This window comes from Chelonia mydas, chromosome 2, assembly GCF_015237465.2.
Source record: "Chelonia mydas isolate rCheMyd1 chromosome 2, rCheMyd1.pri.v2, whole genome shotgun sequence".
NCBI lineage: Eukaryota > Metazoa > Chordata > Testudines > Cheloniidae > Chelonia > Chelonia mydas.
Window position 1 is genome coordinate 46,080,811 of NC_057850.1, and position 21,048 is coordinate 46,101,858.

At 43.9% G+C, this 21,048-nt stretch overlaps 1 long non-coding RNA gene across 1 annotated transcript; it reads left to right on the forward strand.

Annotated features, from left to right (window-relative positions):
• Positions 1–2,324: 2,324 nt before the first annotated feature.
• Positions 2,325–4,026, forward strand: LOC122464432. The gene is made up of 2 exons (XR_006288449.1): positions 2,325–2,900; positions 3,425–4,026. It is a non-coding gene; the product is annotated as an uncharacterized LOC122464432 (long non-coding RNA).
• The last annotated feature ends 17,022 nt before the right edge of the window (positions 4,027–21,048 follow it).

The window sequence follows — 21,048 nt, forward strand, 5'->3', positions numbered from 1 at the left end:
GCCTTGAGGTAAGTATTCCCTCTATTTTATGGAGAAGAGACGGCTGGTCAGAGAGGCTAAGTGACCTTCCCAAGATCACACTGCTATTCTCTGGGAGAGTCAGAAATAGAATTGTTGTTTTGACTCCCAGTCATCTGCTTTAATAGTCAGTTACATTACTACCTATTGCAATGCTGCTGTTTCTTCTCACTGCATAACTTGCCCCTCTAGAGATTGTGTCTTTTAAAGCTATTTTCCCTGCTATTCTTAATGACCACATTTTCTTTCAAAGCACAGAATGACACAGCCTTCTCTCTTGTATTAGGCCCAATGTACATTAGTGGAGTGAATGAAACCAGTCATCTTTAGCTGGATGAGATATTGCAGAAACTATCGCTTTTGTTTTGGGCTCAGTAATGGGCAATCTGGTGGCTCAAAAAGCAGTGAGCATCCTTCTTATTTTGAAGGTTGCTTATAGCACATTAGGAGAGCTGAAAGGAGTCCAACTGAAGAGAGAACAGCATCTTTCTTTTCCTGTCTCCTCCAGGTGGCAGACAGATTCTGACAGGCTTAGCTGAATGAAAATATGAACAGGGTCCTTAATAACTAATTCAATCCAGTTGGATTCACATTTTTATAAACTTCTACTGTAGATATGGAATCCAGAGGCCAGGATGATTTAGGACCTCCTTTACATGGCATACACTTAGGTAAATTAATAGATGTTTTTAAAGTGATTTGGTGCCTATGAGAAGTATCAGATTGATAGCCCTGAAGACTGATTTTTTAAATTTATCTTTATAAACAGATAGAACCTTGCATACAATTTTGCCTTAATCATAGTTTGGTGAGACAACCTACAACTAAGAGAGTACGTCGGTGTCCGTGCCTATTCAGTCTTTGGCCTCTCTGCCAAGACCACGGGCAATGGTCCTAGATACTACTATTTGTATTGGTGACTGTTCTTATGTGGATGCCTGTCTGCTATCAATCTATTGTACTGTCTCTTGTGATACAGAAGAGGGAAGACATGGTTGTAATTAATACAAAGAGGGCTCTTTATTGAGACCAGTAGACACAGATAGACCATGTGGTTCTCTGACTCAGGCCTTGTCTATACGACACAGTTTTGTCAACAAAAGTCAGGTTTCATTGACAAAACCGTGGAGGTGTACACACTGCAGTGCTCCTTCTGGTGACAAAACTCTCCTGCTTTGCCGAATAAAACCACCTCGATGAGAGGCATAGAGCTAGCTTTTTGAGGTAAAGTTATATCAACAAGTACACAGGCATCTGCCCCTCCCCCTTAAAAGGCCCGGGAATTTTTGGAATTCCACTGCTCCTTTGCTAAGTGTGGACCATGTGGACTATGGCGGCTCCACACCACAAACACTCTCCTGCTTAGAGCACACCTGAGTTGTTGGATCTGCTGGTCCTGTGGGGAGAGGAGGCTGTGCAATCCGAGCTCCACTCCAGCCATAGGAACTTCAATACCTACAGTCAGATTTTCTTGTGGCTTGTTGGATAAGGGCTACGAATGGGACACACAGCAGTGCCGTGTGAAGATAAAGAAGCTGAAGCAGGTATACTAGAAGGCAAGGGAAACCATCGCTCTGGTGCTGTGCCGAAGACCTGTCACTTCTATAAGGACCTGGATGCCATTCTCAGAGGCAACCCCACCTCCACTGCCAAGAGCCCCATGGCAACTTTGGCAGGACTGGAGGCAGCAGACAGTGGACTCAACCACAAGGATGAAGTCATGGACAAGGAGGTCGAGATGGAGGACGATGTGGAGCATGTGGCAGGGTCGTCTGGTGGCACGGCAAGTCAGGACCTCTTTTCCACTCTGGAGGAGTCTAGCCAGTCCCAGCAGTCTTCCTCTGGCATGCATGATGCAGGAGAGGAAAGCTCTGGTAAGTGAACTTTTTGAGTGGATGCTGCTCGGTTATATGAGGTAGAGGTGTCCTTTGCTCTATACATTCTAGAAGTGGGTGAAGGGATAGACATGTACAAAACTAGCTGCATTTGCATATGCTCCACATTCCTCTGTGTATCTAAGCAGTATGCTGGAACAGTGTGTTAATCCACACCAAGATTTCGTGGGAATCCTACAGAGAGATTTCTAAATTTTTTTCATGGAGGTTGTGGTGGGGCGCTTGCCCCACCCCTATGAGAGATAGGGCTAGAGTAGGCCAGAGCGGCGGCACAGAAGGGCAGCCAATCAGGAAAAGGCCTACTGGGAGCCAGTCAGGGCCAGTATTACAGCCAGCCAACCAGAGCTAGGCTATGCCCCATATAAAGGCTGCCCAGGAAGGGAGCAGGCATTCTGTCCCAGACCTTCATGGAGTAAGGTCTGTCTCCTGAGCAGGAGACAAGCACCTCGGACAGACCAGTGCTAGGCAGGCTCGGGGGAGCATAGAAGAGCTCTGGCCCAATACCTGCCAGACTGCGGGCCCTGATAGAAAGGGCCTAGAGGGTGCAAAGGGTGAGAGGGGAAGTGGCCCAAGGACAGTTAGAGAAGGAGAGCAGGGAGGCTGCCACTGGAGGGTCCCTGGGTCGGGACCCAAAGTAGTGGGCGGGCTTGGGTCTGGGCTTCCTCCTTGTACAGCACCTGGCTGTGGAAGAGTGGCCGCGACAGACTGCGACCGGCCCTTGAACAGAGGGGCTAGACTCAGGGGGTTGTGGCTGGCCACTGTGGCAGGAGTGAACTGGAAGGACTGCTGTTAAACCCGCCTGCTGGAAGGGGGCAAGTGTGGACTTGGGGGCACTGCCGGAGGGCAGAGTCCTGGAGAGGACACTGCGAGCTGGGAGCAATGTGGGTCGAGAAGCCAAGCAAGGGCGAGAGACGGAAGGGACACCACCGGCAGAGAGTGCTCCGCATGAACTAATTCCCAGAGTGAACAGCAGGAGGCACTGCGGTGGTGAGTCCCAACCCCATCACAGAGGTACTCATCAATCCTCTGCCAAAGGTTTCTTGGCAGAGCGGCTTTGGTCCTTCCCCCACTGTAGGAAACTTTCGCATGCCAATCAGCAATCACTTATGCAGGGACCAAAGCAGCACCCAAGTGAGCAGCATAGGGAACGGGTCTGAAGCCACACATATGCAGGAAATGCACCCTTGCATTCTTGCTTACCTGTAGGAGTGTGATATCAGTTTCAATGACCCCTCGCCTGTGGAAAATGTTGGCAGAATTTTCAATATTGTCCCCAGTTGCCTGCGGTTATCCCCTTAAAAAAAACCACCAAGACACTTTGCCCCATCTTGAGTGCCCCACACACACCAGGCCAAACTTACCGTGCTTAGGGTGTTCTCTGAAATGTGTGTATGCCAAGGGACAGTGGAAAAAGTGATTCATATGTAAAAAGAGGTGTATCTTACTACAATGATTCGATGTTGTGCGTGAACTAACAATCATGCTTCTATTTGTTTCTCCAACTTCTGCAGATGTCGTCTTCTGAGGAGCCCTCTACACAATGGCAGAACACCTCCATCAGAGAAGGAAGTGACCAAGGCAGAGCAAGGAGGACATGTTCTGAGAGGTGATCCAATCCTCAGAGGCCAAAAAAAGAGAACACAGGGAGTGTAGAGAGACTTTGAAGGAAAAATTTAAAATAGAAAGGCAGGACAGAAAGGAGAGTGAGGAGCAAATTGTAAAGGGCCAGGAGCAGATGATAAAAGTGATGGAGCAGCAAAGAGAGATGTTGAAATCCCTCATCACAATCTAGCAGAACAGATGTGTTTCCCCTGCCTGCCAATACAGAATTGCTTTCCATGCCCTCCCCAAATTCCTCCCACACGTTTCTTGCAACTTCCTGGAATGAATCAGTACCCCATTCATTCCACCCCTTCAGACAGCTGATAGCTGCACTTACACACAGCTATGAGAGACTACACTGCCCTGCACTCTTATCTCCCTCCCCACCAAGCTTTTTTGTGTGTTCTTAATTGGCATTTAATAAAAACAAACTCTCTGAGAGATAACTAATCTTTATTTGTCTCCTACACAAGGTGTTTGCTGCTGGTAGTAATAAACAATGGCAATTTGATCGTTTGCTGACTACAAATCCCGATCAGGAATCATCAAAATTTTCATCAAAGGCAGTAATTTAACAAATCATGGCAGAGTGCTGGGTTTTAGTCTGCAGAAGAGGAGCGTGAGCAGGGATTTGATAGCAGCCTTCAACTACCTGAAGGGGGTTCCAAAGAGGATAGAGCTAGGCTGTTCTCAGTGGTGGCAGATGGCCGAACAAAGAGTAGTGGTCTCAAGTTGCAGTGGGGGAAGTCTAGGTTGGATATTAGGAAAAACTATTTCACTAGGAGGGTGGTGAAGCACTGGAATGGGTTACCTAGGGAGGTGGTGGAATCTCCATCCTTAGAGGTTTTTAAGGCCTGGCTTGACAAAGCCCTGGCTGGGATGATTTAGTTGGGGTTAGTCCTGCTTTGAGCAGGGGTTTGGAGTAGATGACCTCCTGAGGTCTCTTCTAACCCTAATCTTCTATGATTTTATGATGTGTTTATAACAGTGACCACACCAGTAGAGAGCAGTGCGGGATCCATCCTTTCAGACAGAGATGGTGGGTGCACAGTAAACAGGGGCTGTTGAAAAATTCTGTGAAATGCAGTCAGAAGACCATGGAATGATGGGACGGACAAAACTGCATCATGGGACTTTGAGCCCACACCCATGATGCACTATAATTCACTTCACCTTTCCACAACTCCTAGCTGCAGAAGGTAGCAAGTAGCATTGTGGGATAGCTACCCAGAGTGCACTGTTCTCATTGTTGATGCTAGACCACCAACTGTGGACATGCTCCACCAACAGTAGGAGCGTTATGTGAACATGCACAAGCAATGTGATTATAACAGTTTTTGATTGTCGGCATAACTTGCATCGACAAAACTGTATAGTTTGGACAAGCCCTCAGTCACTCCCAGACCACATCAGTGTATTCTACTATACCTAATGTTATTATGCATCATCTCCCTAAATGCTGGCCTGGATTAAGTAGCAATGGACGTACATCTGTTCCTCTATATATCTGCTTTAGCTACTATAACAATAGGTCCCTTGTCCTCTCTGTAAGCTAGACACTAGAAGAAGACATCACACGAACTTGTACTCACATAGATATAAAATGTACTGGCTATCTACGTGTCTCTATTTATACCACACTTATCATTGAGGTATCCAAGTAGCTTCCAAGAAAATAAAACAGGTGGTTCATTGGTAAATGTTTTTTTTTCCTTCCCTTCCCATCCCATAGTAGTGATGGACATTAATTACTAGAGGACAGCTAAGGCACACAGTTGTTTCTTGCTTTTGGCTCTAAAATCAGTGAGATTCATGTTAAAAACTGAGATAACGAGCTTATTTTGCATAAGTTACTTAATAGTTATTCAAAGCTTCATCCTTTATTTGAACATGCAAGTAGAGGTGAAAGAGTCCATAACCCATTACCTCTACCCAGAGCTATCCTACTCCTGTGGATCAGATTCTGAGAAACTCTCACATGTTGAATTGTACCTTACTCCAAGGTAATCCCAATGGAGTAAATTGGAAAGAGTATCAGAACTGGCCTTATGTGAGCTATCAATAACTAGGGAAACTTCAGTGGTGCTGTATATACATTTTAATTATTGAAAGAAAAGAACATTAGAACTTGGTACTAGTCTTTACTGCAGTTGAGAGAAGACTGTAATGAGGTGAGTGTTTTACATGAGAAATTAGTGTTTCCTTTCCTAAAATGCACCAGTGGTCTCCAAGTTATATTTGTGCTTGAGAGATAAGCCAAATGCCATTACTCTGTCCTGCAGTAGTCTGTATTTTTAGAACAGATAAAATAACCAACACTTGCATTTTTTACATCTGCGATATGAGCCAATAACCCCATGAAATTGGATGAGCACTAACCTTCTGTAAAAAATGATTAGCCCTATGTTCTAAGATAAAAATAATAAAATATGAAAAATATTTGATGGACAAGAATTGCTTTTTCTAAGATGACAGTTATGTTTCTTTGTGAAATTTTTAAGAGCAACATATTTTTTCCAGAAATATATGAAGCAGCGAGTAACATTTATTATTTTAAAATTCAGTGAAATACAAAGGCAGCCTCAGAGTGATATACTTTTCTCAAAAATAATGTGCTAACTGATATTTCTATTCATGCCTTTCATTCGTAAAAATACTCTGAGTGAGTGCAAGCAGGGAAAATTTGCCAGTGGTGATATGAAGGAGACACTATGCCTGAAAGTTCCTGTGCTGAGCTTGATGCTTTAATAGGCATGCGAGAGAGTGCATTCTAAGTATCGTTGGACCTCAAATTAAAACTTGGTTTTTAGATATTATATTGTATTTGCTTGGGGCGTTAGGGAAAGTTTTTATTTTTTCAAAAAGAATATTTTATATAAAATGCATTTGAATTTGCAAGGTAAGTATAAGCTTGGAACACTTCGACAATTTCAGCTTCAAGCTTACAATAGTTCTTTTTGAATACTTTATACTTAGGTTCTGGCTTTTGTTTTTTATTTTAAAAAATACTTAAATGGCTCAAACATACTAATTTAGGCTTTCATTAAAGGCACGTATTTAAAGCCACAATATCTGAATATAGTCATGAGACAAACACGATGAAGGGTAAAATTTCCAAAACTGTCTACATGACTTAGGCTCCTAAGTCACTTTTGAAAATAGAACTTACGCACCTATGTGTCACTGAAAGTCAAAGGGGCTTAGATGCCTAAAAGTGACTTTGGCACTTTAACATGGGATGTAGGAGCCTTAGGCACTTTTGAAAATGCTACCCACTGGATTGACTTAGTGTAAGCAGGGGAACAGTCCTGCTATTGTGGGGAACTTTCCTGGCTTCTGCACTACCCCGGTGAAGTGGGCTAGCGAAAGGATCTGAGTCCTCGCTCCCATTTCCTTTACCCAGTGGCCTCCCTGCTATTGAGGACTCCCCTTCCACTCTCCTGTCTGGCAGAGTCCTTGTAACCCCAACAAGGCTGGGCCCAGGATTCCTGGGGGTCTCGACCCCCAACCCTGCTGCGGTCACCGAGGATAGGGGCTAGGGTGTCCCTACTCCAGGGTACTCCTTCTGCACTGGGCACTTCTCTGACCCACTGACCATTACATACAAGTTAAAGCAAATGCAAGTTATTTAATCAACCATTAATTTTAAAAAGAATAAGGGAAATTGAGAAAGGTTAAAGGAAACACGTCAACCCGCTCTGTGGCAGGGAACATCACAAACAGTGTCTCTGGAATGCAGGGAGTTCACAGTCTGTTCCTTGTAAGTCCCAGGCCTTCTTCTCAGGCCATGGATGTGCTGCAGGGATGCTGTGGGTTGGACACTTGCTCTGGTGGTGGCCTCACGCTCTCAGGCTCTAAGTGGTAGGACCCTTCTGCCAAGTGTCGCCCGTGCCCTGTCGGGGTTACGATCCAAGCCTGGCCTGCAGAGCCTCTTGGCTGAGGCATCTCCCTGTGCTGGGCCCGCTGCCCAGGGTCCCCCTCGGTCTCCCCAGCTGCTCACCGCACCCAGCTCCAGACTGCTCCAGCCCCAGCTGCACCACTCTGTCTCTGCACTGCTGCTGCTGCTCTGCCTCCAGCTCCCTGGGCTGCTTCTTTGGCCCCTCTGGCTCTGGTTGCTGCAGCTCTGCTCCCAGGACAGGTCTGCTCTGCAGGCTGCTTCTGTGACTCTGCTCTCAGCACTGACCTGCTTCCTGGGCTGTTTTCTGGTCCCTCTGGCTCTGGTTGCTGCAGCTTTCTTCCCAGGGCAAGTCTGCTCTCTCTGGGTTGTGCCTCTGGCTTTGGGGCTGAAGCTCTGCTCCCAGGACAGGGTCTGCTCTCTCTGGATCTGGCACGGCTCTGTCCCCAGCTCAGCTCGGGCCCCCGCTTTCTCCTTCGCTCGGCCCCACTGTCTGACCCAGGCGAATCCAGCTCACACGGAGGACGGGACCTCCCTGGCCTCCTGACTCCCTGATTAGCCTGCCTGCCCTGTCATTCAGGCTGACCTGGAGCATTGGCCTCTCCCCATTGTTCCTGGGGACTATCAGTCTCAGGGTCCTGATTTCCCATAGACCCTGCCCCTTTTAGTACTGGGAGCTAGCCAACCAAAACACCCCCAGTGAATGTTAGTAAGGGGGCAACAGTCCCCTTACATTAGCAGAAAGAATAAAATACCAAAAGAGGCGAAAGTGCACCCATACATTAAATAAGGCATTTGTTAAACGGGTAGCTTTAACAATCTATGCAGTATGGGTTGCTGAACCACAGGAAGGCTATTAAGACTTTAGAGTAGATATTAACAATATGGGTCACCAAAGACAACAGTCCTCAACAATCTAAACTATGAAAGATTTAACACAAAGCAGTAGAACTTTACAATGCAGGGTGGCTTTCTGTATTTCCAAAATTTATTTTTACAGTATAGTATTAGAGCTCCTAGATATTATTTCCATAGTACCTAGGAGCTCTAATCATGGACCAGGACCCCCTGTGGTAGTCACTGTACACACAGAACCAACAGACAGTCTCTGCCCCAAACAGCTTACAGTCTAAGTACAGAGTAATGTTATATAAGTACAGAATTACATTAATATTGGTAAATAATAGAGAAGAGACATTCTTTCAGCTGAGATGGAGGGTCAATGAGGTGAGTCATTGAGTGTGACAGATACAGAAAAAGCTGTAGCTGAAGAAAAAGCAAGAGCTGAAGAGTAAAGAGTAAAGCCAAGAGTAATGAGATTGTTAAGGGACAGAGAAGAGTCCAATGCAAGATGAAAAGAACAACTGAGAAGAAAAATAATGCAAAACAAAAATCTATATGGTAGGCTGGAGTAATGGAGGGTTTAAAAACAAGGAAGTCAGTTTGAAACTGGATCCTGAAGTAAGCAGGGAACCAGTGTAGTCATTTGGGAACAGGAGCAATAGAGTCATTCTTGTTTGTATCTGTAAGAAGTTGTGCAGCAACATTCTGTTCATGGTGGAGTCTGGAAAACTGGGACTTGGGGAACCCATAAGCAAGGAAAGTTACACTTGTCAAGCTAAGAGATAAGAGGGATGAAGATTGCATTAGAAGAGGACCTGGGACAATGGCATATGTGGAAAATGGTGCCAAGGTGGTGACAGATTTGCAGAAAGTTGAGGAAGGTCAAACAGACCTCTATTCTATCTGTGCCAGTTCAAGGAAGCTCCACTTCATCTTGTTAGACTGACAGGGCCACAGTGATCCATGCATTTGTTATGTCTAATCTTGATTACTGCAGTGCAGAGATAAAGTTGCTGATTGCAAAAAGGCTCTAATTTATTCAAAAAACAACAGCCGGTTTATGGTACTTAGCAACACAGACCAATGAAAGCACATCATCCTGATCACATACTCTGCTTCTTACACTGGTTCCCAATTGGAAAAAAAAATCCATATTCAAGGCTTCAGTCCTCATCTTCAGAACCTTTCCTGCTCCCTGTAAATGGCCAAACCTATGTAAAGGATTGTTTCTTCCTCAACAACCCGGACTGCTTTCAGCAGCTACATCCCATTGGAGCAATGGAACTGTCAGCCATAAAAGTGAGAATAGCAGCTCAGGAGACAGACAGCTTTCTTGGCAGCTGACCTAAAACTGTGAATCTCAGTCCCAGAGTTCATTGGAATGCCTTCAAGCATAACAAAGTGTAAAATACACTTTTTTGACCTAGCTATTCCACACTACCCACATACTTCAAAAACTCAAAAACTAAAAATGTCCTTTCTCTGAAGGATGGAAAGTGAGAGAAATTGAGGTCATATGTGTTTCTTATAAAATTTGCAAGGCTCCTAGATACTATGGTGATGAACACAGTTAAAACATAGATTGGGTAAAATATGATACTAAGTTTATGGAGAGCAGAGACAAAGTTAAGATTTGAGTCAGGAAGGGAGGAGATGGAGTTCTGTTTAAGACTCTCCTCCTCTTGAATGAAAGAGACACTTCTGTCTTTAGGAAACTTAATTGAAGGAAGATGAAACCAAATCTCATGTTTACATAGTGAAAACCAGCCAATAAGATAGAGAGGGAGGTGGAAATGCCTCAAAGGATTGTAAGAACAGATTAGAATCACTGGCACAAAAAGAACTCTAATGAGATCTACAATGGCTGTATTAAACATACTGACTGATAAAATGATCAAGAGGGTAGGGGTGAAAGGCAGACAGAAAAAAATACCCAGAGGACTTAAAATTGAAACTTTGTGGAATTCTAAAGAGGAAAGATCTTGGGTCACAGAAGAAGTCACTATTAGAGACAAAGAAAGTGTGATTTGATAGGAGAAAGAAATCAGAAGTGCCTGTCTGTAGCTATGGATGTGGTCCAGGAAGATGGAGTTGTCCACATTGCTGGAGGCCACACAGAAACCAAGGAGGATGAGCTGTGAGTAGAAGCCAGAATAATTCAAATCTACTTTCTTATATTACAGATTGTGTTAAATATACTTTGAGGAAAAGTACAGTTTTCTCCCTGCAGAGCATAGTAAATTTCATCTAATAACAACAAACCTGAATCCTTGGATGCCAGTTTCCATCTCTATTCTGAATGATCCATTTGACTCTGGGTGGGCCAGCTCTGTAGACCTTATTACCTGAAGAAAGGAAATTTTCATGTAAACACAAACAATTTTTCCTCTTCTTGTTTGTGCTAAGGTCTACCGATCCATTGTAGACTTTCATAGCAGCATGCCTTCAGGGTGGGAAAGCAGGATCATTCTTCAAATCCAAAATGGAAATCCAAAATGAGGAAGATTATATATAAAATACCTCCTCCATTTTCAGCTGGGCACTAAGGGGTAGAGAAGACTTCTTCCAGAAGAAGGGAAATGGCATTGGCTGAGACTGGCTGACTAATATGTAGAATTTGGTGAACTAATGGCCTTCTGGCAGATCTCAGTACAGGGGACATGAGGTATCTCCCCATAGATATCAGTGCTCCTAAGTACTGAATATTGATGCTTAACTGAAGGAAGACTATTTCTTGAATTTACTGAGGGAATAAATGCTATCACAGTTCTAAGGACTACCTGTCTGAATTAAAAGTAGAATACTAGTTTCTCATTGTGCTAAATGATCTGTTTGATCTCATATTTAGCTGTGAGACTCAGAGTACTTTTCCTAGACCTGAAGAGGAGCTATGTGTAGCTTGAAAGCTTGCCTCGCTCGCCAACAGAAGTTTGTCCAATAAAAGATATTACCTCACCCACCTTGTCTCTCTAGGTCTCATTAGAGAAAGCTACCAACTTCAAATAAAAACTTCCTCTGTCAATATAGTACCCATTGGGAGGCCTACTTTAATGGGCAGGAAATATAATCTGGTTAGTGTTGTAAAGAAGCAGAATGAGGTTCCACGAAACTGTTCCTCCCCAGCACAGGACAGTTCCTCTCTGGGGTAGGGTTGATCATGTTCTTCCTACTTATTATGAAAACCCTGTAAAAAGACACTGAATCTCCTGAGCAGAACAAGTCTGTTATCCATAAATGGAATGGGGACATACTCTGAGACCTCATCTGAATCCTGATGCCAGATGGTAGATTAACTGTCTTTCTGGTACCCGTGCTGATACCCGTTCTCTGAAATGATTTGTGTGGATCCCTTCAAAAATTCTGATCCTCTGCATTCATCAGTGGTGGGAAATGGAGTATATACAAATGAAGCTAGATCTCTGCCAACAAATGAGATACAGTGAGTTGTGGAGGGGATGCCCCGAACTACCAGATAGGTATCATATGAGTTCTGGCTCATTGAAGCATGCCTATGTATGAGATAAGAATTCTTAAGAGGCTCCCATAAGAACTTTTTTTGTTCTGTGATATCACTTGTTTTCCATTAGACCATCTTTGTATATCAACATTCTTCTGGCCTTACCACAGGCCTGTGACTGAGTTGTGGTGATACCACATGTCTGTGTTTGTCCTGAAGCTAAGATATTCCAAGAACCAGATTGTTCTGTGTTTGCTTCAGCTTTCTCTCTGTACAGAGCCCCAATTAGAAAAATTGTCCCAGCTGACATAAGTAAATTTGCTTCTTCCATAAAGCCAATATTCCATAAAGCCAATATCATCACTATGGAGAGACAGACCCTGAAAGCACACATAAGATCAAATGGTAATGACTGAAGTTTGGAGAAGAAAAAAGGCTCTTATCCACCTGCACTACATAAGAATTGCCTGAGGATGGTAAAATCAGAGTGCTTAAATGATAAGGCTGCATTAGCAACTTCTTTAGTTGTTTCAGGCAGGGACCTGCTCTGCTTGTCCCCAGTTCTCTGAAGCTAGAAATAGGATGCAGAACCAGTTGCAATGCTCTAATCTAAAACAGATGATGGATTCCATTTATACTTTGGCCTTTTTACAGGTTGCTGAGACTGGGAATGGGACAAAGCTGTTCCTAAACTTCTTTCACAGCTCCATAGTGTGCCCCCTCTGGACAATGACTAGTCACCTCATTTGTCCAAAGCTATAAGTAGCCCTTCTGCTCCCAAACTGAAAGACCCTGGCACCAATTGGGAGTCTAACTACAGGGTAGGCTAGGCCACCTGTAAATAGCTCAGAGGCAACAGAGGGCAACTATATACCCTGCACTTATTCTAGCTACCTCTTGCAAAGGTACTTTTTACTGTTGTTCTTCAAGGATTGTTTCAATTTGCCATGTGATCTGTATTCCTCTCTATAGTGTCTGTCAAGAGTCAGGATTGCAAATTCACATTTTTGATTAACAGCATCATCTTTCTGTAAAATTTCCCACTGTATCACTAAGATAGCAGGAAACTAACATGTCTGAGCATCTGATCCCAAGGGTCAAGCCCCACATGATTGCATGAAACAGATTTGAATTCCATTCCCCCTGCCCCCTTTCTTTCTATGGAGAAGTCCTCAGGCCATTTAATTTTTATGTTGAGAGGAACGATAGTTGAAATACTGGCCACCCATGTTATCTTTACTTCTGAATGTATACAGAGGAACTTAGGGTGTCAGAAGTTCAGGTTTGTTTGTTTATTTTTGCTGGCCTGATGCCACCTGACAGTGTTCATGCCCAAAGGAGAGGACTGAGACAACTTTTGCCTGGACTTGGCCTCCTGTGAAGGGTCTGAATACTGAGAAGGCCACTTTTTCAGTTAAAAATCTCTACCAGATGCAAATGCCAAGTCTCTGATCACCAGGAAAATAGCCACATTTATCTCCAGTAGTGATAGCAGGTTAAAAGTTCATTGGTACGTGTTGACCAGTTCTTTTTCCTGCTACGCAGAATGCACCGCTTCGCAGACAGGCACTTGAGCTGAAGACGTATGTTGTTTATTTGCTGCTTTATTGAGTGATTGGACCACTGGAACAGGGCACAGCATAGGGTTAAGTACAAGTGCACACCCACATTTCAGGTGCTCACCTTAAATACATTGTTATAAAGTTATTCCTTATATATTGTATAAACACTTTTCTGCCTAGGATTAGTTTGCTAAATCAGTTGTTTACCTAATCAGGTTGCTGGCTCAGCTTTTTACCTGGCTGTTCTTTCCTTGACAGACAACTAGGCATCCTTTCACATGTCCCAACACCTAAAATATACCTTCTATGTATTACATCCTACAGTGTGTATTAAGGTAACCTCTGGTCTTATGAAATGGAGGCGGGGATAGAAAGAAAGAAATGGTGGGCCAAGAGACCTCTTACTGCCTGCCAAGATTATTCCACACTGGGACTGCTGCCCCTCTCATTGCTCCATGGCCAGCTGCTGTGGGGAGGAACTGGTCGTGGAATGGCATGGCAACCTGCAACAGAAGCTGGAAACAATAAGCTGGATATTAGAGCAAGGTAGGACCCTGTTACAGCTAGGAATGACAGCCCAATAGTTAGGACATGGAGACCCACAGCAGCTGTTGTCCCCAGCTGCCTGTTAGTTTTCCTATCTTTTAGGCGTGGCAGGAAATCTCTGTTACACCTTCCTAAGGTGCATGAAAAGGGACATATAGCTACAGTTTGTCTAGGGCAGCTGCAGACCTTTTAAGTGTAGTTTTACAATACCCAGTACCCTCCTGACTGACAGAGTGCCTATTCTCTGATGGGGGGTTGCTCAGAATGGGCTGTGAGAGAAACTGCATCCTGCATGCAGAGCCAACCAATTTCTTTAATGAGACACCCGGTAAGGGGGTAAAGCAAGACAACAGACCCTTCTTTTTGCCTCTGGTTTTCGCAACCTTGTTGGCTCCCTTAAGTGAGCAGTTCACAGCCACTAAATGCCCCAGAAGGGGAAACAGAGCTGAGGGGGAGGGCTTTCCAGAAGGCAAATCCAGCCCAGGGACACAGCTGAGGTCTAGATAGATGTGATATTGAGCTGAACTGCTCGTGTAAGTCTTGAAATGAAGTTTGGGAGTTCCCTCAGAAATCTCTGCAGCAGGGAGGCCTGGGGGAATCACCAGCTGCTGGGGAGGCAGAACAAACTGGAGTAGATGTCAGCAGGCAGAGTAATTCCCCTGCTGCTAGTGACTGACAAGTCTGGTACTGCCCCACACCTGGATGTAGGCTGACATACTGATTGCAGTGGATGGCTGGACCTTATCATCGGGGTGAATGGGTGTGTGTGGAAGATTGCTGCACCACTGCAAGATTTAACCCTAAATTAGATAAAATAATGATAGGGAAGGGACACTGCACTATTTATGTAATTTGAGTAGTTTAGATAAAACAAATGGCTTGTTGGCTCCAGTTTCATTTTTAATATACACTGACTGAATTTATAACACATTTTATGTTGTAAGGTTGAGGTGACAAAATGGCTGGATATTTACCACATCTTGGTTAAAATTAACTTTTACTGAAGTATTCTATTGCATACTGTTGGTGCAAATAAGTGCCTGGGGATTCATTCGTATTTTGGAAGAAAGCCTTTTCATACCTCACAATTTACATTGATAAATTTGCCAAAGATATTGAAGCAAATACAAACATTGGTAAAACTTCAGCGTACTTTTATATCAAGTCTTACAAGGCCTTTGATTTGTTTTAAATAATCTCAAATAAAAATATTAGTTTCTGATTTAACTGACAGTGCCAATTATTGTAGTAGTTCCCCTGTTTGGCACAATGTTCCTGGCAATACAAGATACTCCAAGTAACTGGGGCAATTCAGAAAATAATATGAAGTATTAATGCAGCTTAATTAGCAGTAATAATATACAATAAAGAATGCTGCAATTATTAATCAGGATCAGGTCCCTGTTATACTAGGTAGTATACATATTTACTGAAGAGTTATTACAATAACATAGGGTGAAAAAAATCAATCCTGTGGAGAGTACCAGTGCAAGGCTTACTTACAAATTTTAATCCCATTTAAATCCAGAGGCCTTGTACTGTCCCTCTCCATAAGAATCATAGAATATCAGGGTTGGAAGGGACCTCAGGAGGTCATCTAGTCCAACCCCCTGCTCAAAGCAGGACCAATCCCCAACTAAATCATCCCAGCCAGGGCTTTGTCAAGCCTGACCTTAAAAACTTCAAAGGAAGGAGTGATGGAGATTCCACCACTTCCCTAGGTAACGCACTCCAGTGTTTCACCACCCTCCTAGTGAAAAAGTTTTTCCTAATATCCAACCTAAACTTCCCCCACTGCAACTTGAGACCATTACTCCTTGGCAGGTTTCAGAGAAGCAGCCGTGTTAGTCTGTATTCACAAATAGTGAGCTGTAGCTCACGAAAGCTTATGCTCAAATAAATTTGTTAGTCTCTATGGTGCCACAAGTCCTCCTTTTCTCATTACTCCTTGTTCTGTCATCTGCTACTACTGAGAACAGTCTAGATCCATCCTCTTTGGAACCTCCTTTTAGGTAGTTGAAAGCAGCTATCAAATCCCCCTTCATTCTTCTCTTCCACAGACTAAACAATCCCAGTTCCCTCAGCCTCTCCTCATAAGTCATGTGTTCCAGTCCCATAATCATTTTTGTTGCCCTCCGCTGGACGTTTTCCAATTTTTCCACATCCTTCTTGTAGTGTGGGGCCCCAAACTGGACACAGTACTCCAGATGAGGCCTCACCAATGTCGAATAGAGGGGAACGATCACGTCCCTCGATCTGCTGGCAATGCCCCTACTTATACATCCCAAAATGCCATTGGCCTTCTTGGCAACAATGGCACACTGTTGACTCATATCCAGCTTCTTGTCCACTGTAACCCCTAGGTCCTTTTCTGCAGAACTGCTGCCTAGCCGTTTGGTCCCTAGTCTGTGGCAGTGCATGGGGTTCTTCTGTCCTAAGTGCAGGACTCTGCACTTGTCCTTGTTGAACCTCATCAGATTTCTTTTGGCCCAATCCTCTAATTTGTCTAGGTCCCTCTGTATCCTATCCCTACCTTCCAGCGTATCTACCTCTCCTCCCAGTTTAGTGTCATCTGCAAACTTGCTGAGAGTGCAATCCACACCATCCTCCAGATCATTAATGAAGATATTGAACAAAACCGGCCCAAGGACCGATCCTTGGAGGGGCACTCCGGCTGCCAACTAGACATGGAGCCATTGATCACAACCCGTTGAGCCCAACGATCTAGCCAGCTTTCTATCCACCAATGTACCACCAACGTATAAGGGTGAATTTCATTTCATAGTGAATACAAGAACATCCAAGAAAAAATTTTCTATTTTCCCAACAGATTTTTTTCCTTTTAAACACACACAGAAAACTTAGAACAAATTCAGTGAGGCAATAACTGAAATTTTCTAGCACATGCAGATGTACTACCTGTACTTAAGACACAAGCTGACTGACCACAAATCAATTAGTTCTCTGAAGAACTGACAGCTTACTCAAAAAGTAGCTTTAGGGAAGCCACTTCTGAGCTGGAGATAGACCTGAATTCTGACTTGAAGAAGGTACATTGACAGAATATATTGTGCTAGTTTAAAAAAATATTAAGAAAAACCTTAACACCAAATGACAACAAACAAAAGGATTGCATAAAATCTCATTTTAAATATTCTCTGAGAGAAAAGTAATTTGATCATCTATGTTTCAGCTGCCAAAGGCACTCATTCTATACCCAGTGCATCTTTAACATTTATATAGCTTGAGAAATGGAAAATAAAGACAGCAGCTAACAGGTTTAGTTCAATTTGACATTATAATATAAACCTGCACTTCTGTGCTTTTCTAATATCTATGCAATGAAGCAAGATACACATAGATGACAATGGCAAAGAGTCCTGTGGCATCTTATAGACTAACAGACGTATTGGAGCATAAGCTTTTGTGGGCTGAGTGTGTAGCTGGATAGATTGACGATATTGCTGGGTGAGTTAGGGGTACAACTGTTGTGGCCCTATGTGGCAGGTAGGATTTTAGACAGCTTACAGTCCTTTTTCCTTTGTAGAGAGGTGAAGTGTGTAATGTAGATCTCCTGTCTTATTTTAATAAAGGCTGTTTGTATGGAAGGCTGGTTATTTATGAGAGTCTCCAGGTTGGAGAGCTCTTTTTTGATGTTTTCCTGTTTGCGGTATAGGATGCTGATCAGGTGGTTCCTCAGTTTCTTTGATAGTGTGTGGCATAATCTCTCACTGTGGTCTGTGCAGTATGTAGATAGCAATGGATTTTTTACCTTCAGTCCATTTGGTATGATGTCCATCCGTTTGCATTTGGAAAGGAAGATGATATCTGTCTGTACCCACCGACCGCTATGCCTACCTTCATGCCTCCAGCTTCCATCCCGGACACACCACACGATGCATTGTCAGCCAAGCGCTGAAGTACAACCGCATTTGCTCCAACCCCTCAGACAGAGACCAACACCTACAAGATCTTCACCAAGCATTCTCAAAACTACAATACCCACATGAGGAAATAAGGAAACAGATCAACAGAACCAGATGTGTGCCCAGAAGCCTCCTGCTGCAAGACAAGCCCAAGAAAGAAACCAACAGAACTCCACTGGCCATCACATACAGTCTTCAGCAAAAACCTCTCCAACGCATCATCAGTGCTGGAGGGAGGTTACCAGTGGAGTTCCTCAGGGATCAGTTTTGGGACCAATCTTATTTAATCTTTATATTACTGACCTCGGCACAAAAAGTGGGAGTGTGCTAATAAAGTTTGTGGATGATACAAAGCTGGGAGGTATTGCCAATTTAGAGAAGAACCAGAATATCATACAGGAGGATCTGGATGACCTTGTAAACTGGAATAATAGTAATAGGATGACATTTAATAGTGAGAAGTGTAAGGTCACGCATTTAGGGATTAATAACAAGAATTTTAGTTATAAGCAGGGGATGCATCAAACAGAGGAGGAGAAGGACCTTGGAGTATTGGTTGATCACAGGATGACTATGAACAACCAAAGTGATATGGCTGTGAAAAAAGCTAATGCGGTCTTGGGATGCATCAGGTGAGGTATTTCCAGTAGAAATAAGGTGGTGATAGTACTGTTATACAAGGCACCGGTGAGACCTCACCTGGAATACTGTGTGCAGTTCTGGTCTCCCATGTTTAAGAAGGATGAATTCAAACTGGAACAGGTACAGAGAAGGGCTACTAGGATGATCCAAGGAATGGAAAACTTGTCTTATGAAAGGAGACTCAAGGAGCTTGGCTTGTTTAGCCTAACCAAAAGAAGGTTGAGGGGAGATATGATTGCTCTCTATACATGTATCAGAGGGATAAATACCGGAGAGGGAGAGGAATTATTTAAGCTCAGTACCAATGTGGACACAAGAACAAATGGATATAAACTGGTCATTGGGAAGTTTAGACTTGAAATTAGATGAAGGTTTCTAACCATCAGAGGAGTAAAGTTCGGAAATAGCCTTCCAAGGGAAGTAGTGGGGGAAAAAGATCTATCTGGCTTCAAGATTAAACTCGATAAGTTTATGGAGGAGATGGTATGATGGGATAACATGATTTTGGCAATTAACTGATCTTTAAATATTCATGGTAAATAGGCCCAATGGCCTGTGATGGGATGTTAGATGGGCTGGGATCTGAGTTACTACAGAGAATTCTTTCCTGGGTATCTGGCTGGTGAATCTTGCCCATATGCTCAGGGTTCAGCTGATCGCCATATTTGGGGTCGGGAAGGAATTTTCCTCCCGGGCAGATTGGAAGGGGCCCTGGGGGTTTTTCACCTTCCTCTGTAGCATGGGGCACGGGTCACTTGCTGGAGGATTCTCTGCACCTTGAAGTCTTTAAACCATGATTTGAGGACTTCAATAGCTCAGACATAGGTGAGAGGTTTATTGCAGGAGTGGGTGGGTAAGATTCTGTGGCCTGCATTGTGCAGGAGGTCGGACTAGATGATCATAATGGTCCCTTCTGACCTTAATATCTATGAATCTATTAATCTACAACCCATCCTGGACAACAATCCTTCACTTTCACAGGCCTTGGGAGGCAGGCCAGTCCTCGCCCACAGACAACCTGCCAACCTGAAGCATATTATCACCAGCAACTACACACTGCATCATAGTAACTCTAACTCAGGAACCAATCCATGCAACAAACCTCAATGCCAACTCTGCCCACATATCTACACCAGTGACACCATCACAGGACCTAACCAGATCAGCCACACCATCACCGGTTCATTCACCTGCACATCCACCAATGTAATATACACCATCATGTGCCAGCAATGCCCCTCTGCTATGTTCATCAGCCAAACTGGACAGTTCCCATGTAAAAGAATAAATGGACACAAATCAGATATTAGGAATGGCAATATACAAAAACCTGTAGGAGAACACTTCAACCTCCCTGGACACACAATAGCAGATTTAAAGGTAGCCATCCTGCCGCGAAAAAACTTCAGGACCAGACTTCAAAGAGAAACTGCTGAGCTTCAGTTCATTTGCAAATTTGACACCATCAGCTCAGGATTAAACAAAGACTGTGAATGGCTAGCCAACTACAAAAGCAGTTTCTCCTCCCTTGGTGTTCACACCTCAACTGCTAGAAGAGGGCCTCATCCTCCATGATTGAACTAACCTCATTATCCCTAGCCTGATTCTTGCTTACATATCTATACCTGCCTCGAAATTTCCACTACATGCATCCGACGAAGTGGGTATTCACCCATGAAAGCTTATGCTCCAATATGTCTGTTAGTCTACAAGGTGCCACAGGACTCTTTGCCGCTTTTACAGATCCAGACTAACACGGCTACCCCTCTGATAGATGACAATGAAAACTACAGGTAAATAAATCTCTCTCTGTAACATTTAGTTTTCTTCCATCAAACACCATTTAAAGAGAATGTCAGAGTGACAAGGTCGAGACAGCAGACTGGACTTCTACATAGAGTGCTTCCGCCGACATGCACGGGCTGAAATTGTGGAAAAGCAGCATCACTTGCCCCACAACCTCAGCCGTGCAGAACACAATGCCGTCCACAGCCTCAGAAACAACTCTGACATCATAATCAAAAAGGCTGACAAAGGAGGTGCTGTTGTCATCATGAATAGGTTGGAATATGAACAAGAGGCTGCTCGGCAGCTCTCCAACACCACTTTCTACAAGCCATTACCCTCTGATCCCACTGAGAGTTACCGAAAGAAACTACAGCATTTGCTCAAGAAACTCCCTGAAAAAGCACAAGATCAAATCCGCACAGACATACCCCTGGAACCCTGACCTGGGATTTTCTATCTACTACCCAAGATCCATAAACCTGGAAATCCTAGGCGCCCCATCATCTCAGGCATTGGCACCCTGACAGCAGGATTGTCTGGCTATGTAGACTCCCTCCTCAGGCCCTACGCTACCAGCACACCCAGCTACCTTCGAGACACCACTGACTTCCTGAGGAAACTACAATTCATCGGTGATCTTCCTGATAACACCATCCTGGTCACTATGGATGTAGAAGCCCTCTACACCAATATTCCACACAAAGATGGACTGCAAGCCGTCAAGAACACTATCCCCGATAATGTCACGGCTAACCTGGTGGCTGAACTTTGTGACTTTGTCCTTACCTATACCTTAACTATTTTACATTTGGGGACAATGTATACCTTCAAATCAGCGGCACTGCTATGGGTACCCGCATGGCCCCACAGTATG